The sequence below is a fragment of the Esox lucius genome, chromosome 13, assembly GCF_011004845.1.
Source record: "Esox lucius isolate fEsoLuc1 chromosome 13, fEsoLuc1.pri, whole genome shotgun sequence".
Lineage (NCBI taxonomy): Eukaryota > Metazoa > Chordata > Actinopteri > Esociformes > Esocidae > Esox > Esox lucius.
Window position 1 is genome coordinate 32,991,168 of NC_047581.1, and position 22,771 is coordinate 33,013,938.

At 43.9% G+C, this 22,771-nt stretch overlaps 1 protein-coding gene across 6 annotated transcripts in view; it reads left to right on the forward strand.

Annotated features, from left to right (window-relative positions):
* grid2 (glutamate receptor, ionotropic, delta 2) overlaps positions 1 to 22,771 on the forward strand; it is a 351,085-nt gene that overhangs the window by 155,413 nt on the left and 172,901 nt on the right. The gene's annotated exons all lie outside the window — the stretch shown is intronic.

Sequence of the window (22,771 nt, forward strand, 5' to 3'; positions counted from 1 at the left end):
TGGTAGACATTTCACAAAAGAATCCCCAGTTTTGTTAAGTATAAACAAATCGTCCTTGATATCTTTCTGACCAGAGACGTGAGTCTAGTTCATTTATAATATACTGATGGTGTTGTTTTCCCTCTATTTTTCAGAAGCCTATCTCAGAAAATTTGACAAAGCTTAAAAAGACCCAAATGGGACGAGAACTATTATGACAATTTCTACACACAATACAAGAGGAGAGAAAATGGATCGTAGCGGTCATAAACTACACGATTAGCGCTCCTCTAAGAACTCAGACGTGTTGAAGGCTGCTGTTCTTCAGGCGTTGCGTCCATTCTCCCTCACGTCAGCCCCAAAATGAGCTCAGAGCAGTTGGGTTTCTGGCCTGAGGATGCTTTAATAGGAAAGAGACAATCCAGTCGTTAATGAAAACAGGTGAAATTAACCCATCAAGGCCAGGATGCCGTTCCCTCAAAATATACATGTACATTTCTGCTATATTTCAGTTTTAGTGTTAAAGATACAGTGAATACAAGACTTATGTGAAAACAAAAGAAAACCTCCCATTTTGGGCTAGATTTGTAATGTTTATGTGTGCACAATCTAACAGTAGAATCTGTTAAATCCCAAAATAAAATAAAAAAACTGTGGTTTTAATGAACTGGGGCACATATTTGCATGTACATGGTACACAATTTTCGGGGACCTCGACCGCGCTCCCTTTATAGGACCGGTGACCAAAAATCCCAGAAATGCATCTTTAAACAATAAATTCAAAATACAGGCTGCACACTGTACTGAGCAAGCGCTGTGAATCTCCAAGAAACTTTGATCCTCTGTTAACCAAGCATGTGATAATGGTAATGCAGCTTAACTGGATCAAAATGGTCCTATTCCTTTCCCCATGGACTCTTAGTGGTCCTTTGTAGTTTCCAAAAAAATAATTTAAAAAAAACCTCCCGAAAGTGACCAGCGGGGAGGAGAAACAGACAGAGATGAACCGCAAAAAGGCACTTTAATCACACTTGCCTCTGAAGATGCCACTTTTTTCTCCGTCTACGCGTTCCCGGTGCCAGCTCATTAATTTAATTAAGTTATTAGTGGTGGAGGTGACATGTTGACAGGCATCGCCTCAAAGACTGATTGTTGTGTTGTTCTCCCGTTCAGATGTGTGAAGCGCCGCAGCGATGATGAAGTGTTTGTGTTCAAGTGTTAACGTGACACACAAAGCCCCACTCGTCCCGCAACCAACACACGATCAAACAGTACTGGGATTTAAGTCGGTGGCAGCCACCCGATTATCGTGATCGGGTGTTCGGAGGAGTCGGACCTGTCGGGCCCTTCTGAATGAACCTGTAGGACCTGGACCGCCACAACAAAGCCCACGGCGGAGGAGTAAGATCTGGTCACGTGTGGACGCCGTTGCAGGCATGTCGGGGTCAGGGCAGACGAGGTAACCTGTCCAGAGTACAGGCTGACCGATGATAGGGTGGCGCAGGGACACGGCTCTGTGATAAACGACCCAGGCAGAGCCAGACTGGGTCCGGGGTTTGAATGGTAATGATGACAGTCATAAGCAGGAGAGTGCAGTTACATGTGTCACCCGGCTGATTTATGAGGCCCGGAGAGCAGGTGGAGAGAGAGTGGGGTGGGGGGTGGGGGGGTTGGTTTGGGCGCCAGAGGATTTTGGGGGGATGAGAGAGAGTCGTGGATCGCGCACACTCTCGCTTACACACAAACAGACACGCTTGCTCACTCGCTCGCTCACAAACACTTATACACAAACACACACCCTGCCTGGCAAATTTAAATTCCAGCGGTCTCCTAGAGTAGTCAGGGTTTAGTGCATCCTCAAATAAAGGATAAAAGTTTATGGGAACAGACTCTAAGTCACAGAAGATTGAACTCAACTCTGCCATGAGGAAGAATATACATTATTTATACGCATATCTATTTTATGCAACAAATCCTTAAAAAAGACAATGCTTTTCCACAGGGCTACTCTAACTCAGTAGAGCATTATTGTGTTTCTTTTTACGGGGGCGGTAATGTTACACACTAACCAACTAATCGATTTTATGTAAAAGAGCCAGTTGTAGTCCGCTGGATATTTTATTTTTACCATAGTTCTGGCAGGGTATTAGTATTCAAATGTATTCATCCCGTCTAAATGAAAATCAATACTATTCTGACTTTCTATTATGATCAGTTAAATCTATGACCGGAGCAGTAAAGTCAAAGGTTTCAGCTGAGGTACTTTTAAAAAATTGTTGTGTCATTGTCTCTAGATTCATACAAACAATGGTGAAATTGTAATGGTTTGGTCATTTTTGGCACTATGGAATTGACAAAAAGTAGATCTGGTTAACTGAACTTTCTTTACAGTATCACTCTACATAAGAAGCTGAGTTGTGCTAAAGTTGTCAGACACAATATCGGTGTTGACACTTCCTTCTTGAACGCACTGGATCATTAATCCAGTGGGATTTAAAGGATCCCCACAAAGGACTTCAATTCTCCACAACTCAAGTCTTCTGCCGCTTATTGAACGGGTAGCTTAGCGGTTTGAACAGGTAGCCTAGCGGTTTGAACATGTAGCCTAGCGGTTTGAATGGGTAGCCTAGCGGTTTGAACGGGTAGCCTAGCGGTTTGAACGGATAGCCTAGTGGTTAGAACATGTAGCCTAGCGGTTTGAACATGTAGCCTAGCGGTTTGAACGGGTAGCCTTGCGGTTTCAACAGATTGCCTAGTGGTTTGAACGGGTAGCTTCGCAATTTTATCAGGTAGCCTAGAAGTTTGAACAGGTAGCCTATAGCTGTTAGTAGTTTTGGTTACAAGTCAGAAGCACTGGTGGAAAAATGTGGCTTGAAAGTTAGCCTTACTTGTTGTATGAAGTCGCTCTGGTTTACTTGTGTATTCATGAATATACCCAAATCTGATTACCCAAGATCTGATCTGTTATCCTTTCTATTATCTTGCAGACAACAGGGTTGTTTCAGCATTCATCTCTCTCCTCCTGATTTGAGCTTTTGTTGTAGCAAATGTGGTTAGGCCAATTGCAACATTGCTTCTACTGTCTGTTTTCAGCAGTGATGAGCTCGAAAGCTATTCGTGCAAAGGACAAGTGTTCGGATGCCTGTAAAATATTTGCCCTGGGGACACATGATCAGAAGATTTTCCCCAACAAGGCATGTTAGTTACATTTAGGCTCAGCTGGTTTTCCAGTTTAGGGTCAAGGGTGAGCATCAACTAGAATAGGAAAGTAAAAATTGTTAAATGTTATGTGAAAGGGTCAGGCACAGTATCCCAGAATGAAAAAAGGTATGCAAATGTTTGCACTCGCCACTGTAAGCCGCTCTGGGTAGTATCATCTGTAAATTACTTCAATGGAAATTGTAAATGTAAATATGTTATAGAACAAGATTAAAATGAATGCAGATATCACAACATAACATCATATACAGCATCGCACTAGCATTTTGAGCATATTGGCCTGATCACAGCAAGAGCTTTTAATTAATTGATACACAAAGAAGGAAGGGGTGTATTCCTATATTCTATGCTACTGTACATGGACATCCTGCTGTTTCCGTACCAATTTATCTCGGTAAGCTGACACATTCAGTCCACTTCGGAGAACAGGTTAATAACCAGGCTGCGTATGTCTTTGGTCCTAATATTGCTGTGGTGTTCACTCATCCATGGCCATACCCCCAGGCCAGCTCACAAGGCCGTTTAAAAACATCCTTGTGGAGGGATGGGGAAAATGGGCTGCATAGGTTCATGAACCCACACCTGTAGCTGGCCTCTGTGGTACCGCATTCTGTTAACCAATCAGAGGGAATTTGTGATTTTTGTGAAACAAGCCCTCTGGGGTTCAGATCCAGACTGCTCATCCCCATGGTATTACTGGTAGTGCCTACTGGTCATCCCCATGGTATGTCCCTACAGTGATTGTCTAATTACTCTGCCGTTGACCGTCTCATTGAAGCCATTGATTTACATCATACGCCCCCAAGTCTGTCCTGTTTTGCTGTACCACGCATCGGCATGGCTGCGCAGACAATTTGTAACCCCCCGCCCCCCGAACCCTGGCAGACATTAGCAGCATGAGGCAAGACACATGAGAACGAGTCAGCATAAACTTGGTGACTGTTTGGGAGCCAGAGCGGAATGCTTGGCCCTGGACACACTCGATACGCCTTCAGAAATGTCTAGTAAATTGTTAATTGGCACTTTTTAAAGGCACTGATCTCTCTTCATGGTGCCGGATCAAGAAGCCTTGTGTTGGCAAGTCCGCTGTGTTAAAAATGCATTAGAAGCCCATACTTACATGAGTCATTAGCAGCCAAAGGTTGGTAGGGCCGGCCCACAGAGGCCCGCCCCCTGGAGTCCATTGACTCCTTTAAGTTATTCACATGTCGTCCGGTAATCGACCATATAACCAAGCTTTACCATGTCATGATTAACATTGGGATTCGATGCTCGTGCCGCACAAACCAGGCTTTCTGGGCCGCGTCGTCCCGATGCTTTTCCGTTTTACGGTGCACAGCACTTCCATGTGTAGTTTAGCGTCGGTTCTTTGGGTCACTTGGAGGTAGCGCAGTTCATTGGCTTGTAAGACTGGGGAGTCATTTTCCCATAACTCAACAGTGCCACGCATCATACCGGGCAATCTCAGCCAGCTGGTGGTATTAGCGCGGCAAGTGACACGGAGTTAAGCCCAAAGAGTTAGCTCAGGTGAACGTTGTAGCTTGTTTCGCCTCATCTGTCCATCACCTCTCAACCCTGACCCACACGGCAGATATCCGGCACAGCGTCTTGGCACGCTCTTTTCCATCAGCTGGCACCTTCCGCGGGCAGACACCTGAGCGGTGGCCCTGCCGTGGGCCGTGGCAGAGCGTCAGGACACATTCGCCGGCCTGCACCATCCCCTGTCACCCCACTCCCTATCGTGCCAGAAATGAATGCCGCCTGCCTCAGATTAGCACTCGTCTCATGGAGACGACAGACACTGCACCTGCACCCGACATTGCAGCTTTTAGAATAAAATGAAGCATAAACGGGGTTGATATTGTCCTCTTTTAAATTGGATTGGCTGCTTGCAGTGTGCTGTTGGCCGTGTTTGCTGAAGCTTCCAGAACACAGAGGAGCGTGCTTTGATGTCCCGCTGGGACCACCTGTGTGAACGTGTATGCTAAATGACACATGTATGTTATTATTCAATTACGCCGATACTCTGTTCACTTTTCTTATAACACATAATGTCCTAGAGGTTTTTTGTTTTGGTTGTAGATTGTGTGTCTCCTCTGTGTTGCCCCACGAGAACTCAACCACTTGACTGCATCATTCACCGTTATCTACTTAAGCCGGCCTGGACCTAGTGAGTGCCTATACACTTGTCCCTGCTTTGGTGAAGTGGAATAGGAGATATGTGTGAAATGCCAGTTGGATTGACCAACACACCGCAGCCGTGCGTTCTTGTGCCTCTTTTACCATCTGTTGTCAGTTTGCATTAAAATCCAGGGAAACGCACTAGTTCAGAGGAGTGTGTGTTTACGTGTGTGTTTATGTGTGTGTGCCTGTGAGGTTGTTAGTTTTAAGCAGACTCATATTTATGGGATGCAATTGGAAGTGCAGTGTTTTGATTGATTGGACAAGGTGAACACTCAGGGTTAATTTAGATTGCTGTGTATGTTTTCAGATGGCAGATTTGCACTGCAATCAGAGAAGTAAAACATGTTGAAAACAACTCTTGTTTTCCTGTTTGTTTTGCTCTTTGCTTTTCTCCATGGTTTAGGCTGGCTGGTTGCCATATTTCCTATGAGATTAACTCTGAAAATGCATGTCTGAGACCATGAACAAAATTCATGATTATTTCACCCAAGGCTTGTCCACTGCACAATACTCCGTATGTTTTTTTTTTTCATCCTCAAACCAAAATGTAGAGTAATCTGATGTTGAAGCATGTGAATTACAGAATGCTTAGGTTCGTCACAGCTTTCTACTAGATGCATGTACATGTACATGCTTGTATATATAGTGCTACAGCAATTCGATGTATCTTCGTTTGTACCTTCCTATGTAGCTTCCTATGTAGCTTCCTAGGTACCTTCTTACATACCGTCCTGTGTGTCTTTTTATGAACCTTTCTAGTCACCTTCCGATGTTCTCTACCTTCCTGTCTCTTCCCACCTACGTTCCTACATACCTTCCTATATGTCTTCCTACAGTACATACCTTCCTACCTACCTTCCTATATGTCTTCCTACAGTACCTACCTTCCTATATGTCTTCCTACAGTACATTCCTTCCTATATGTCTTCCTACAGTACATTCCTTCCTATATGTCTTCCTACAGTACATTCCTTCCTATATGTCTTCCTACAGTACATTCCTTCCTATATGTCTTCCTACAGTACATTCCTTCCTATATGTCTTCCTACAGTACATTCCTTCCTATATGTCTTCCTACAGTACCTACCTTCCTATATGTCTTCCTACAGTACATACCTTCCTATATGTCTTCCTACAGTACATACCTTCCTATATGTCTTCCTACAGTACATACCTTCCTATATGTCTTCCTACAGTACCTACCTTCCTATATGTCTTCCTACAGTACATACCTTCCTATATGTCTTCCTACAGTACATTCCTTCCTATATGTCTTCCTACAGTACATACCTTCCTATATGTCTTCCTACAGTACATACCTTCCTATATGTCTTCCTACAGTACATACCTTCCTATATGTCTTCCTACAGTACATTCCTTCCTATATGTCTTCCTACAGTACATACCTTCCTATATGTCTTCCTACAGTACATTCCTTCCTATATGTCTTCCTACAGTACATTCCTTCCTATATGACTTCCTACAGTACCTACCTTCCTATATGTCTTCCTACAGTACATTCCTTTCTATATGTCTTCCTACAGTACATACCTTCCTATATGTCTTCCTACAGTACATACCTTCCTACGTGCATTCCTATGAGGGGTGTAACAGTATGCAAAAGTCACAGTTCGGTATGTTCCACAGATTTTAAGACACTGTTCAGTACAATTTCGGTACAGTGGAAAAAAGTGCTATGGTACTTTATATGTGCTATGGTACTTTATATGTGCTATGGTACTTTATATGTGCTAGGGTACTTTATATGTGCTAGGGTACTTTATATGTGCTAGGGTACTTTATATGTTCTAGGGTACTTCATATGTGCTAGGGTACTTCATATGTGCTATGGTACTTTATATGTGCTAGGGTACTTCATATGTGCTAGGGTACTTCATATGTGCTAGGGTACTTCATATGTGCTAGGGTACTTTATATGTGCTAGGGTACTTTATATGTGCTAGGGTACTTCATATGTGCTAGGGTACTTTATATGTGCTAGGGTACTTCATATGTGCTAGGGTACGTGCTCTCCTTCACAGTTCCGGCAATGGACTAATATGGGGAAATTGTGTTTTTCTATAATGTTCCTTGGTCCTAGAACAAACTACAAAACACTGTACGACTGGAGGAGTGTGTATTAGGGACAGTACATGTCCCTGTCTATATCTATGCATCCTCTGTAGGCCAGAAACCACAGATGTCTAGCTAGTAGTATTTCTGTTTTTCACAACTGCTGACACATCTCCTGAATGTGTGTTTGATTTTCTTTTAACATTTTCTTTTTTTGAGAACTATTAACAGTTCTCAAAAAAAAATCCCCAGATTTTTCACCCAGAATTAAATTCTATAGTTGCAACCATGTTAAACTGGAAACTATATGTTTAGAGAGAATGCTGAAGTGTACAGAACAAGCATCAATTTGTGGAGGGTTTTGCACTGTAATTCACCAACACTTGAAATTTAGTGTTTAGAGGAGTGTAGGGTTAGAGTCATAAAAATAAATGTTTATTCTCTCCCCCAGCCATGTTCGCAATGGCTAGTTTTTGTGCCTCCGAAATAAAGCATGGTTTACCATCGACTGGTGTCTCTCAATTCTACAAAAATAGTTAGACGTATTTTATAGAATATGAAGTTAATCTCAAGTTCTTCTAATTTCCCTTTATTGTCTTTGGTGTGCTGATGCATACATATTCACAGTACAGCAAACATGGCGGTCAGCGCAGTTGTCAGATGAGTTTAAAGCACGTAACCTGTTTTCATTTCTGAAGGTACTGACAATTGATGTAACAATAGTCAAAAGGCTCATGTTTGGCTGTACTCTGAGTCCTGCTCCCCTCATTGTCATACTAGGTAAAATAACATGGTCAAGTACCCTGTCACAAATGTCATTAGAGATCAGTGTTCTTCCTTTTCCTCTGCCTCATTCACCTCATTCTTCTTCTTCCACTCTCTGATGTTGTCCTCCGTTGTTCCAAAACACAGCTTACCTGTGGCCCGTTTTATTCCTACGTTCTGATTGCTTGTTGACTGATCACGCTTGTCGGTGTTCATACCTCGACAATTGTTTGTGGAGAGTGTTAGAATTGTGATGATTTCAGCTTTTGTGATTGAATGGCAGTGTTTTCTACATGACAAAACGTTGAAAAATGTTGCTCTACAAAGAGAACTGTGTGTAGAGTTTGAATGGAACAGAGATTTGTGTGAAAACAGGGGAATACTGCTAATGGGCTGGGTGTAAATGGTCTTTCTTCTGGAATTTAGCCAAATGGTTTGTGTGTATTGTTCATACAACCAGTTTTATCGTGTTAGCGACTGTGAGAAAGTGTGATATAATGCAGCTCTGTGAAATTCAGGCAGTGGGTGGAACTATTCTCCAGATCATTCACTGCCTGAGAAAGCCACCATAGTTCCCTCAGTACTGTTGCCCAAGGCTCAGGTCCGGTCAAATGTGTTGCATTATGAAAGGGAACACCGGGCTATTTAGGCATATGCATTACTGGATTCTTATAGCGCTATCCTGCCCAGATATCTCTGCCAATGTTCATTTAATGTTGCCGCAAATGCACGTTTACTGTAATTGCGTTGATCTCAACATTTGGCCCAAACAGCACTAGTTCTCAACACAAATGCACATGTTTACTGTAATTGCGGTGATCTGATTATTTGGCCCATGCAGCACTAGTTCTCAACACAAATGCACATGTTTACTGTTATTTTGGTAATCTCAACATTTGGCCTGTGGCTCGTAGATGCAGACACTTTTGCACCTGTTCACTGTAATTATGGTAATCCTACAGTAACCTGCCTGACCCAAACTGCCACATCACCGAACATGTGCCATCTCAGGTCCACCTTAGAGCCATATCCGTTTCTTCATGAACAGATACTGTATGTACAATTGATCAAGCTTAACGGATGTTTAAAAACATATGTGTTTCAAAATGTACCATGCTTTATTGATAGAGAAGTGATTGTGGTGAAAGATTGAGGAGTGAGTATGCTTTATGAGCAGTGGGCCGATCCTTTATGTGCACACTAGACAGCAGCTTAGACAGCTAGGCCACCCAAGGCCAAAAGCTCAACAGATGTTAAGGGACAGTTCAAGCTAATTACAGAACTACACACTGGTGTTGTTTCCCTGTAAGCAGTATACCCATATTAGCATTTTTTCACGTATCACATTGAAAATCATCCCTAAATATCTCAAACTGGCTGTGAAAATTGACTGTGAAGCTCAATAAAAGCACTTTATGCACGGGAAAATGAAGACCATGACTTTGTGGCATTTCTTGAACAAATTCCATTCAAGTCATGATCCCAGTATTATCTTTTTTTCACGCATCACATTTAAATAATCTAAGTGACTCTGTTGAGCTTGGCAATCAATTTGCGATTCTTTCTAATTATGTGAACACGATACATAAAAATTTGGTTGGGATTTGTGCCAGAAATGCAAAAACAGAACTAGGAAATTGTGCAGGGGAAACAAAACAAAAGCACAGATCATTGTCAAAACTTGTCCATAAACAGATTAAAGGGTAACGAAACCAATCTGTAACTTGGGTCTTAGAGAATCCCTTTAAGAATCATGTGGTGACATTCAAGGGGGGCTAAATCTGGCAGGCGAACAGATGTTCGATTTGTCAGAGTAACAGATTTCAGAAGTGATCAAATTCGCATTGTTATCTTTCCATGTTGCTACTGACTTTTGAATTATTAAGCAGGGAGATTTCATCCCACTAATTTACTTTCATTTGTCTGTACATTGACTGTCTTGTTTATGGAACTTAAAGCAAAGATAAAAATTGCAATGAAATGAGCCTTTGAGTTTGTTTTTAGACTTTGTGCTCTATCCACTCTTTATGGTTGTCTGCCAGGGGGCCTAATCACTGCCTGGAATGGAGGCGTCACTCCAAATCTTCCACTCCAAATCTTCCATGCCAACTCTTCTCCGCCAACTCTTCCACGCCAACTCTTCCATGCCAACTCTTCCTGATTCTTCCTTAATCCTGTGTGACCATCCCAACCCCCCCCCCCCTCACTGTGTCTGAAAATACTTGTCAGTATCAACCCTAACCCTCCACACCTCAAATTGAACCCTCACCCAAAAAGCCAGTGTTCATTTCCCTATTTCCTGAAGCAGGTCGTGTTTTTTGTTTCATACCGGGGTGACTCTCCAATGGGTCCACCCGTCCTCTCTGCGTCCGCTGTGTCCACGCGCAGTGACCGAAATCACCAGGCTGACCGTGTCTTTAGTCTGCTCTGTGATTGACTGCCTGGTTTGTCACTGCGACAGTGGTGGTTCAGTGTGGCTAAATGGGCCACTCCTTAGTGTTCTCTGTCTTCAGCTTTTATTACCCCGGGATTTTGTTGCTCTGGGGTTTATTCTTGCAAAGTCACTTAAACCTCCCCAGACGTTGTCAATGCGGTTGTACCCAAAGGACTGCCATGGCTGCAAACCAAGGCTACTGAGACGTCAATAATGCCAACACTGATGAACCTACGGCCTTTGTCACTAAAGGGACATGCTTGCTGGGTCCGGTCAAACATGAATGTCTTTTAGGTATTGATTTTCTGCTCCTCTTCCTTTGTGCTCCAGAGGGACTGTGTTGAGGCACTGTTGCTGTGGAGATAAGAGAGTTTTTACGCACGTGATCACTCTCTCTCTCCACGCGCGCGTGCACACACACACACACGTACACACACACACACACACACACTATATGGGATTGTAGTTATCATAATTCTACTGATCAAATCTGAGCTTATCTGTGAGAAAGTTTTCTATTGGTCAGCACCTAGTGATTACATAATGTCTTTTCAACACGGGTGGAGATTGTCGCATCAACAACACAATTACCACTATTATTAACAATCTAATGGGACTAGATGGCATGTTGTATTGACTGGTTTTCATGAAGCTATTCTTCAGTGCTCAGTGTCAGACTATGAATCACTTAGTATTTTGCTGCTTATTTGATACAGCCGAGTAGATATTCAAATTCAGTACCTTATGGTTGTGGATGATTGAAATAATTTAGTTAGAGGGAGTGATTGCTCTTGGAAAAAAAAGACAATCATTGTTGTTGAACCTTTTTTATTAAAAGTGGAAAGGATGGAGGTTTGCCAGACATGGTACTCAAAAGGTTGTTGCCTACAGGTATTGGCTGACCTCTCTAGCCTTTTCTCTAAGAGGATTGGAGATGCTTTGCTATCACATCAGCCGTGATGAAAGATAGTCAGACATTGTGTTGGGCAGTCCTGGGTTCAAATAATCTTTGAAATCTTTCAAATTTTTTTTATTGTTTGCCAATTATTCTATTGGTCCTTTTCTATTGGTTCTATTGGACTTTTATTTAAATCTCCAAATTATATAATTAAATAATGAATAAAACAAAAACGTCGCCAGACATTTAAAAACCTCATCCAAACGAAACAGTCGTTGTCAACAATATTTTACTCCTGATGTTCTTCCAAACGAATATTGTGGACATATACTTTACGTACTGTGTATCAAATACAGGAATATCATGTTGTTGGGCTGTATTGGACCTTTAATTAAATCAGATAGTGGTTGTAACCCAGTCTGGTATTGGGTTGGAATGACTGAACACAACCCATCTGTGTTCATGGGTTGTTTACCACTGGGAGACAGAAATATGAGAATGCCATTAGAATCTGTCTGACCTATGATCCTCCCGTCTCGCAGCTCTATATATCACCATATACAACAATTCCACATCGCTGCTGCTGCCTCTACCTCATGTGGCACTCGCCCGACACAATGCCCATCTCTGGCCATGAAGGAAAAATGAGTTTTCACTAGTTGATTGATTGAGTTGAAATATCAGAATAAATCTGTGGAATCGCGCGTGCATCTGCACTTGTGGAGTTGTATCTGGGAGGATCTCAGTTGGCCTGTGTGACTGATGCAGTGTGAAAAAGAGAGATTTATACGGGCCGAGGCCATTAAGCCGGCCGTTAGAGTGGGATTGCGAGTGCTTGGCCGGGGCGAGGCTCGGCGTCCCACAACAGGGGGACTATCAATAACGGCGTCCCCGTCCCGCTGCGTCTGCACAAGGACGGACGAAGGGATGGGGCGGCGGCGCTGGCAGGAGGGCAAGGCTTCGGGCCGCACTTTTCAGTCGAGGCACACAACACGACCGGCGACTCCTTTTTATTCAAACGCTGCCTGTTGTCGACCCATTGTCGGCGCAGTGATGCATTTCTTTCGGCTGATGCAGTCAGTGACCCGTTCAAACCTACAAACATGCACTCATTCTGCTCAATTTGAGGCAATCGTAATTACGGTTTCCTTACTTAGCACATGCATTTGTGTCAATTGACTCACTCAGTACACACGTTTTCTGTTAAGTGCAGTTTGTTTCTAGACTATGTAGGCAGCCTGAACACTGTACTGCCCATAGGGATTTGATCCAGCAATATCTGTAATATGTGAACAACACACTGAGAGGATTTTGGGTCAGAACCAAACCCGCCACCTGCATTTTTTTCCCATACTAATTTCTATCCAATTTATGATTTCGGTGTTGTCATAGCTGTCGCTCCCTGGGGCTTGAGAGAGATGAACATGTCCTCCGAAACAACCCTTGCTGCTGTTTTTCCCTCAGCTCCCTCAACCAGGAACTTAGCCAGACTAAACAGCCGTGATTAACCTGCTCAGGCCTGAAGGTCCACGAGTGGTCACTAGAGTTCAGCATAATAAAGCAAAACCAAACAAATCAACCAAACCCATCGTTTGGGTTTCCTCCCTCAAACCCAAACGATGCAGGGCCAATGTTCAGCACCTTTGTGGGAATCCCATCAATGGTTGGTTTGGCTTAACAAAAGAATAAACTGCTAGGCGTGGTGGCATAGCCATGCCACTCTCAGTGCCTGAGACAGGTCCAATTTGATGAGTCCTCTGAAGGTTTGAATCTGCTCTCTGTCAAACAAGTCCCTTGGCAGCTGGTGTCAGAGCATTCAGACAGGTGCCAGGGACTTAAGCCCATGGTCTGCCCAAGATAAGGCTGTGATTGTGATATTCCATCAAGCGTACATAGATTTCATGCTGATTTCATGCCAAGATATTACAATACCAAAAGTATTGGTCTGCTTCTCAAATTCAGTGTGTAGTGTCCTGTTTTCAACAGACTCTAGTTAAAACACTTTTAAACAAAAAAAGGTTGTTAATGGGAACGCAGTGTCTGATTCTGTGTGCCGCATCTATGGCCGACAATTATACTATATCATCTATGGCCGACAATTATACTATATCATCTATGGCCGACAATTATACTATATCATCTATGGCCGACAATTATACTATATCATCTATGGCCGACAATTATACTATATCATCTATGGCCGACAATTATACTATATCCTCTATGGCCGACAATTATACTATATCATCTATGGCCGACAATTAAACTATATCATCTATGGCCGACAATTATACTATATCCTCTATGGCCGACAATTATACTATATCATCTATGGCCGACAATTAAACTATATCATCTATGGCCGACAATTATACTATATCATCTATGGCCGACAATTATACTATATCATCTATGGCCGACAATTATACTATATCCTCTATGGCCGACAATTATCAGGTTAAAACCCTAGGACAACTACCTAACATCTTCTATATTCCGCCACCATCAGAACAGTGTAATATTTGTATTTTACAAATGGGATTTGATTATATGTGTGTGTGTGTGTGTGTATATATACATATATATGTGTGTGTGTGTTTTCTGTATATGTACAGCCTAAATATATATACACATTCTCTCTCCTCTCGATTTTATTGTGTCCTGTCTTCTGACTCCTCCTTTGCTGTGATGGCAGACTTTCTATTTAATGGTTCAGGAAATCGGATCCCTGCAGCTCCTCTGTCAAACCCGCCTTCCATAAAACTGCCGTTTGACTCACGAGCTCTTCCTATTGCTTAGCGTCCTTCCGCATAAAAGGCTCCCTCACCAAGTGATTGTAATACAGTAAAACCCTCAATTTTGTTTGGTTGAATGATGAAGGAAGAGATCTATAACACGGCGAGGATAAACGAGTCAGGGATTCAGAATCCCTGTCGGTGTTTTCGGAGATCGCTCTGGAGCAACAGGGCGTAGGATGGAAGAGGGAGGAACTTCTATCGAACATTTCCTGGTTTCCCTGTCATCCCGGCTGGAGGGTCCCTAGCAATCCGAAGGGAATGGGCAGGGAGTACAGAATCCTCTAATCAGGCTTCCTGAAAACCAGGAAATTGTTGAAAGTGCCTGTAATTTTGCAGCCCCGGTTTTGTCAAAATTACAGAGCTTTCGTCAACAACAAAAAAAACTCCCAGACCGCGTGAAGACAGTGTGTTCATCACGGTAAGCAGATCAGCATAGTGTCTGTGTGTTTGGTGCAGCCAAGAGAGCATACATTTATTTGGCTGATAAAGAGGCCATTTTCTCCCTCAGTGAAGATAACACTGTAAGGGACAGCATCCATTTTCTCAAGTGAGGGGAATGAATGAGGAGGATGACAGGAAAAAGCGAGATGAGTTAAAATGAGCCTGGTGACTGCTCAGTGCTTCTCCATAGTTGAAGACTATGCTAGTGGATTTGTGGTGTGCTTCTTTGAATAATTTAAAGGCAACCGTCTCTCCTCTAATAATCAAACAACGCTAAACTACACAACGCTGACATTCTTCCCAGCCCCGCTTCAGCAACTGTTTATAAATTCTGCCATGGCGAGCAGTGGTCACATTTGCATGAAATTGACTTGTTTAAATACCCATAAAACATTCATGTGTGTCGTGATGCTACTGTAGAGTCCATTAAAAAATGTGTCATTATTTCTGCTGCCTCTTGCGAGGACCGTTTTCACCACAGTTCTGGACTGTCACCCAGGGGGAGATGAACCACATGAGGACAGGAGGAAGAGACGAGGGGCTAAAGGATTCTGTTTATCCCCAAAAACGCTGTATGTTCCCCGAGACATACCTCAGTCCTTCTCTTTTGATTATCTTCATTGAACTGCTTTCATTTGCCTCACTCGGGAAGAAAGTGACCATGTCGTCTGTTTGCTCTCAGAGGAGAACTGTTTGGAGAAGAGAAAGACACGGGAAGAAATCGTAAAGACTTGTCGGTTCCTGCCGAATCAGCATGGCCATGTCACGGCCCGGTATCAAGAGTTTCACGTTTTATTGAAAAAGTTAATATTGACTCCCATTCTCACTCATCCCTTAATCTGGTTACAATGAATGACACTCACAAACACCAGTGCCTCTCTGGCCAGTCAACTTCAGCTTGTGTTTATACTCATAATTTGACGTCTATGGACGTCTGACTCCAAATCCAAGTCATCCGAGCGCCACTCGTGTCACTGTTCTTGTCAGCGCTGTTCAAAACGAGGCCACGGATGCTTTTTTATCATCCCGCTGTAAATCTTTCTCGTCAGCTCACTTTCATTCACTGAGAGGTGCCCCAGTGTCTCCGCTAAGGAGGTCTACAACCTCAACAGGATCATGTAAGGAATGTTTTGTGTACATTATGCATGGGCGAAACTCTCTGCTACAGCGCCGGTTATGTAAAGGACACACGCTTTTGTGTGGAGTGCTGTTTGCCTTCCAACCCTTGTTGAATTATTCTGCCTGTTTAACCGCGTGTTGTAAAGCACCTGTGCTAGCCGCCCCTCACGGCCGGTCGGGCCGCGCCGTCTCAGTCGAGGAACAGCGTGTCACGGGGCATATCAGTGTCGACGTGATTTCTTCTGCACTCTGGCAAAGTTTCCCAACGCCCAGCGGTCCAGATTGCCTTCAGTTGACATTGAGTTCAATTTAATAACACCCGGGGAACAGAGTGGCAGGCCCAGATCATCTCAGAGATACCGCTCCCCTGCCAGCCTCCTTCTCACAGCCCGCTGCTCTGCAGGCGCGTGTGCCTTCACAGGACCGGAGGAGAAAGAGGAGGTGGAGGTGGAGGTGGGTGGGGGGCACATTGGACCCCATCACAGCTGAACACGTTTTAAAGCTCCGGTTGATATATCACAGCTTCTTCCTGACAGAAGCAGGGAAAATCCTGCTTCGAAAAAAAATGAAAGTGGAAGAGAGAGAGAAACAAACGGCACACTGGAGGAAGACAGTTGGAGAGGTTTGAATGAATCTGATCTCTGTGTGACTGACAACGCAGTCAAACTCCGGCAGCGCTTAAGTCTCATGAAGTGTGTCGGAGCACTGGGTTGCCTCTGTTTTGCCTCCACAGGCAGCCTTTGAAGTGTAATTCACCACAGTTGGTGTGACGGAGCTTGTTTCGGGACACTCCCCAACTGGCGGTAGGGCTGAGCATCGGCTGCCGTTGGTGGGACACGCCAGAGCGTGGGAGTGGCAAGCCTGACCTCGCATTGGGTTGTGGAGATTGCTCCAGTGCCTCCAGTTTGTGGCACACCAAATTTATACTGCATGTTAAGAATTGGATTTGCGACCCACAAAGAAGAGACCTGTTATGGCCCAAGAGCAAAGAGCACCACTTTTGAAACAATTGGCTGAAATAAATCCACAATGTATTGTAAAGTGTACTACAAGAAGCACGACAGCCCAGTGAATAATATCGGTAGCAAGAGCGATATCTGCCCTTCACTCAGGAATGTGGGAAAAAAACCAAATGGCCCAATCTGGCAACTGCACTATGTTAGATGTAGGGTTCTCACTCCTCTTCTGTTAGCGTATCAACCGCGTATGCCCTTATGATATTGCTAATGCCGTTTTCAAAACAGGATAAAATAAATAACCGTGCTTCGGAGGATCGTCTCGGTGGAGTCGAGCGTATTACATCAAGTCCGTAGGACCACCGCTGGTAATGACTCAGCTTGTTGAATGTGAGTGTTCACAGGTCCCCTGCCACACAGAGTCAATCTCTGACAGCTTCACTGTGTTTACACAGACCCATTTGTTGATATTTCTTGTCCTTCTTTAAACAGTAGCCTGTGGGAGAACACATTTGGACCATTTTGTTCTGGGTCAGGTGTCCAGTGGATCTCTTGACTCCTGTCGGCTAGCTAACCTACGTAATGGTGACCAACCATCCCGAGTGTAACCTATGTGACCTTTACGTTGTGTAGGTCAGAGATTACCTGCTGGTGGGGGGGTCAGTATGTCCCGAGGGGTGGTTTCAGGGCATTCAGTGTGCTTGAAACTATTACATTGGATAGATTGAAAACACAAGGGGCCCACTTGCCAAAACAAACAGACAGACAAACAAACAGATCAGCATCACACATCGGTCTGTTTAATTTCTAGCTCAAAACGTGCTGCTCCCCAAACCGATGAGACACTTCCCGGGTGGAGGATTAGTTGTGTAGCCACCGGATGATAAACATTTCCCTCGTGTGAAGCCTGTTGTCCAGGCCTTCCGTATCCTCATCCACCACACATCCTCGGTGCTGCGGTCTTTCAGCGGCGCGGACCACAATTGACCGACGGGAGATGGGAAGGTGTCTGCTCCGTCGCCGATGAGAGGTTCTTGTGTGTTTCATCGCCGCGACTGGGTCAGTTGTCGTGAGAGACGTGAGCGGACTGTGGCTTGCCTTTAGCTGTGCTATTACTCAGCCTGCAGCGTCTCCACTGCACAGATCCCCCTAGAACAAGCAGCTTGATGGATCATGTGACAGATGCGGGGGAAGTGTGTGTGTGTGTGGGGGGGGGGGGGGCATAGAAGAAGATGTTCTAGTTGTTTCAACGCCTTTTCTCTGTGGAGAGGAGAAGCCCCCTGATGGACAAAGTGGGTACTGCCTCAGCTATGTGCAATTGCCATTGTTCTAACTGACATTACGGTACAGTTCCTTCATCTCCCCGGCTGAGTTCATGTTTCCGGGGAGTGTCACGTTAGAGAGACAAGGTGTCCGTGTTGTGTGGAAATGTGTTCTGCTCTAATCCCCCCCATACAAAAGGCCTGGGCTGTGCACAGCTAGATGATCACATTGTACACTAAGCAGATCTAGCTCATTGTAACAGAGAGCAAGGCTCGGTGAAGCGTCAGTGATTCCAGTTTGTGTTTGCTACGGTATCTTCCCACTGGTGAACACAGGTCTCTGTCTCTGGACATCTGACACCTATTTGATGTGTAAAATAAATTATTTGCTAAATACAAAAACGAATATCACGTCTTGGTTATCTTAGAAAGTGTGACCGGTGCGTGTATGTTGCTCCGTGGGCTGTGGTCCTTCCAGTTATGGGAGCAGGAGTCATGGTGGTGGGCTGAAACACGTTCTTTATTTAAACATAAAATTACAGTCCATGCGTGTCCAGGGTGATTCAATTAGAAAACAAAGACACAATAAGCCCCCCCCCCTGGTCATGCTTCCGACCTGGACTAGCTTTAAATAGACTCTGGACTCAGCCCACAAGCATTTATGAATTATTACAATTTGTACTCATAATCTGTTCAACCGGCACAGCCAGATGACTGGTCACCCCTCTGAGCCTGGTTCCTCTCTAGGTTTCTTCAAAAAGTTAGGCCTTCTTAGGTACTTTTTCGTAGCCACTGATATTCAACACTACTGTTGTTTGCACCTTGCTGCTGATGTAAAAAGGCCTTTATAAATACATTTGATTGATTGATTGATGATTGAATAAGGCAAACTGAAATGGGCAACTTCTGCCAAACAAAGCCCTGTTCAAACCAAAATGTCTTTCCCATTCCAACTGGGAAAGTTAAGGAGACTTTCCCAGTTGGGAGAAATCATTAAGATCTAACCAGGAAACAGTTACTTCTACTCACTGTAAATCTATATACAACAACTGAACCGGGTCATCAGGGCCACTCCCATGTTCTCTGTCCAGTGTATTTCCATCATGCCACACCTCCCACTGACACCGCCTGCTTACTTAAAGTGACCACTACCCTATTTCACAAAAGTTAGTATTTCAAAACAGCGTACTGATAAAATGAATCAATAGGGTAAAGAAACCAATATTATATTTTGTAATTTTGGACAACTACCCCTCTGATACTTTAACAGATGTCATGTGTGCTCCCTCAAAATATAAACTACTTGTCCTCAAAACCTTTGGTTCACATAATCAAGACTGTTGGGAGTTAGGAGAATGATTGAATTGTAAACCGGGCTATTGATAATATGTCATTTTAATGCCTGGCCAAACCCCTGCCCTTGAATGTGAATGATGCAAGCATGATGGAGAAAGTTAACATCACAATGATGTTAGCAGAATAGAAGTAATTATACATATTCAATCATTTAAAACAATTAGAATGCTTACTGACTAAATTGATGACTCCACTCAAACTTCAATGATTACATTTTTGCCCTTCGCCTATCTCTGTGTGGTAAAGTAAGATATCTTTGTGTTTTCAATTAAAAAGTCTGTGTTCTTGCTAATAATGTTGAGTATGGTGAATGGTGTCAGAATGCAGCCTCTGTTTAATGTAGCATTTCAAATAAAACACACACAGTATGTTGAGGCACAGAGGCAAGGAGAGATGGGCTTGGCTGGTTTGCCATCTGTCTGTGCAAATATATCTGACGCAATAGTGTTCCCCATGTACCCCATGTTCATCTGTCTCGAAGGACCCTGAGCTTTCAAACCCGTAGTCACAAGTCAGTAGGTGAAACGTGTGCATTTGCTTAAACATTTGGGCCTAAGTCTTCAGTAGCCGTCATTTAACTGCCGTTATATGCTATGACCACATAAAAGTGTTACATGAATTTCTGTCGAAAACAAGTTCATGTGGCGCAAGCGCCTTTGACATCGCCAACGGGCGATGATTTCTGTTCTGTTGGAGCAGCACCTTTTGCTGTCGTTGGCCAAGGCTGTGGTTGACCAAGGCTGTGGTTGACCAAGTCTTTGGTTGACCAAGGCTGTGATTGGCCAAGGCTTTGATTGTCCAAGGCTGTGATTGGCCAAGGCTGTGGTTGTCCAAGGCTGTGGTGAGGGGGTTGATTGGGTCATTAAAGGGCCAACTGGGGTCTTTGACAAGCGAATATTAACGAGAAGGCATTTAGGATCCATTACCAGATAAAGAGGAAGGCCTCTTCAAAGCCGTTGTTTTGTTACGGAAGCTAAGTGAGGATTTGCTAATCTCTGCTTATGAATGCCAGTGTGTGTGTGTCCGTTTATGCATGCATAAGACAGGGATAAACCCCAGCCCACCTGACCTTTATGTTATGGCAGATGATGACAATAACCACAGTGTTTGGATACCATCTGGGACTTTTCACAGGAACGCAGAAAAAAAGACTGACTGCTTTGGAAATCCACCTCACTATTCTACATCACCAGAATAATTTGGGTAGGAGGCTGTTGTGCTTTGTTCCAGTGTGGTGAATATATATATATATATATATATATATATATATATATATATCTTTTTGTAAGTGTGGCTGTAGTGTTTTGTCACGAGGGTAGAGAGGGAATGAGAGTCTGTACAAGAAAGAGCAGTAACTAGCATGGAGTCAGACACAAACAACATGCATGATGAGAAACGAGATTTTTTTTTTATGTGGCGCTGTGAAAAGCCAGACAATGATCTTCTTAACACCGGCAGTTGGCAGCGTCACAGTTACTCTGGATTTAGAGCCAACTTCAGATGAATTGCTTTGGAAAATGTCTGTCTCTAAGCATTATTTTGGACATTTGTGTTTCAAAGCTACTTTGTGTTAAATTGTTTCGATTCAGGAATGAAAAAAGACGAAGCAGTCAGCTAGAATATTACATTAGTGGATATAGAGTATAATCCTAAACTGAATGTTAAACACCACCTGAAACATGCAGTGACTTGTTTGTTCAGTAAGACACTGTTAATATGACACTGACATGGTCCACAGGCACTCTGCTGTCTTTCGGAGACAATAGCTTGCCACTTTAACTCAGTAGAACCTACAGCTCCAAAAGGGATTCATGACAGCCATTTTGGGTAACAACTCAGCCAGCAGAATAAAAATGTAGCCCGTTTCTTCACATTGTGCTCTAAACACCTCGGCTACATCTGCATGACCATATAAACACAAGAGAAATGTCTGCCACACGGCCACGCGTCCGTGATGAATTTGAGGTGTGCGTCTGCCGTGTCTTTGGTGTTGTGGGAGCTTGCTTTGGTGGCGTCAGACCATACCTTTATAGACTGCATCCGCCATTGTTTAAACCAGCTCACACTCAGCCATGACCCGGGTCATCACCGCCCACATCCACACCACAACACTCACAGGTTGTCTGAGAGAGTGAGAGAGAGAGAAAGAGAGAGAGAAGGAGGGAGAGACATCCTCAAGGGGAAGACAGCCTCCATTACTGACTCACACAAGCAGCGTGGAAGTGCATCTAGGTCTGTATTTAAGAGGCCTGACGTCAGACACAGTACCTCGCATTCCCTCCGCAAGGAATTCAATTTAGTTGTCCCCCACAATCGCCTGTGGATAAATAGAGAGCGGTGATTTCTGGACACCTGCGCTATTCATCGGGCTGCTGACTGTTCCATCCCTGCGTTTCATACAGTCTTTAAGACACTCTCCAAGGTGATGCTGATTGGACCCACGTCTCTCAGGGCCGAAGGAGAGGAATACAGAGGACAAGAAAACCAATAATGAGTGCCCCTAGAGATCTGTTCATCAGCAGACCTTCCGCATCTCACCTGCTGAGTACCTAACTTGTAGCACTGTATTTTGTTTCTCTGGACCTAATTGCTACTAAATTAAACACAACATAGTGTGTGTGTGTGTTCGTGTCCCATCGGAGCCGTGTGTGGCAGTGGCTCTCTCGCACCCGACCACTTGGCGAGAAGATGCCAGCTTGCCCAAATTGAATCACAGTCTCTTAAATTGGAATCGGTGTTGAAGTATCAAAGAGATTGGAGGGCTGACAGAGAGCAGAATTAAGGCCCTAAACGAAGCATCTGTGCAGGTCCAGACTGGGCCTCCCCTACGGGAGGGGAAACGCACAGGGAGGTGAAGAGAGAGGTGGAGAGGAGAGGAGGACGAGGGGCACTTATGCCCGCTGCACACCAGATGTGCAAGAGAGAAAGAAGGAAAAAGAAAGAGAGAATAGAAACGTGTGTCCTGGCAGATTTAGAACCTATGCTTTCAACTGTCCTCAATCTGTCCTCTTTTTGCCTGTGTTGGTCTCTGTTTTTTTCCCGGTTTTTCTTTTCTTCTTTCTCTCTGGTGTTATCAAGTGATACGGGGGAGAAGGGTTAGTTGAATCAGGGTTACAACCGGCATCACGCCTAATACAGATTTTTTTTCTTCTTCTAATTGATATACCCATTTCAGGATGGTCTGTTACCCTGGAAACGATCAAAACATTCTACAACATTCTACAAGCTGGGTAAAATGCAAATAACAACAGAATGCCATGATGTGCAAATCATTCATCCCTATATTT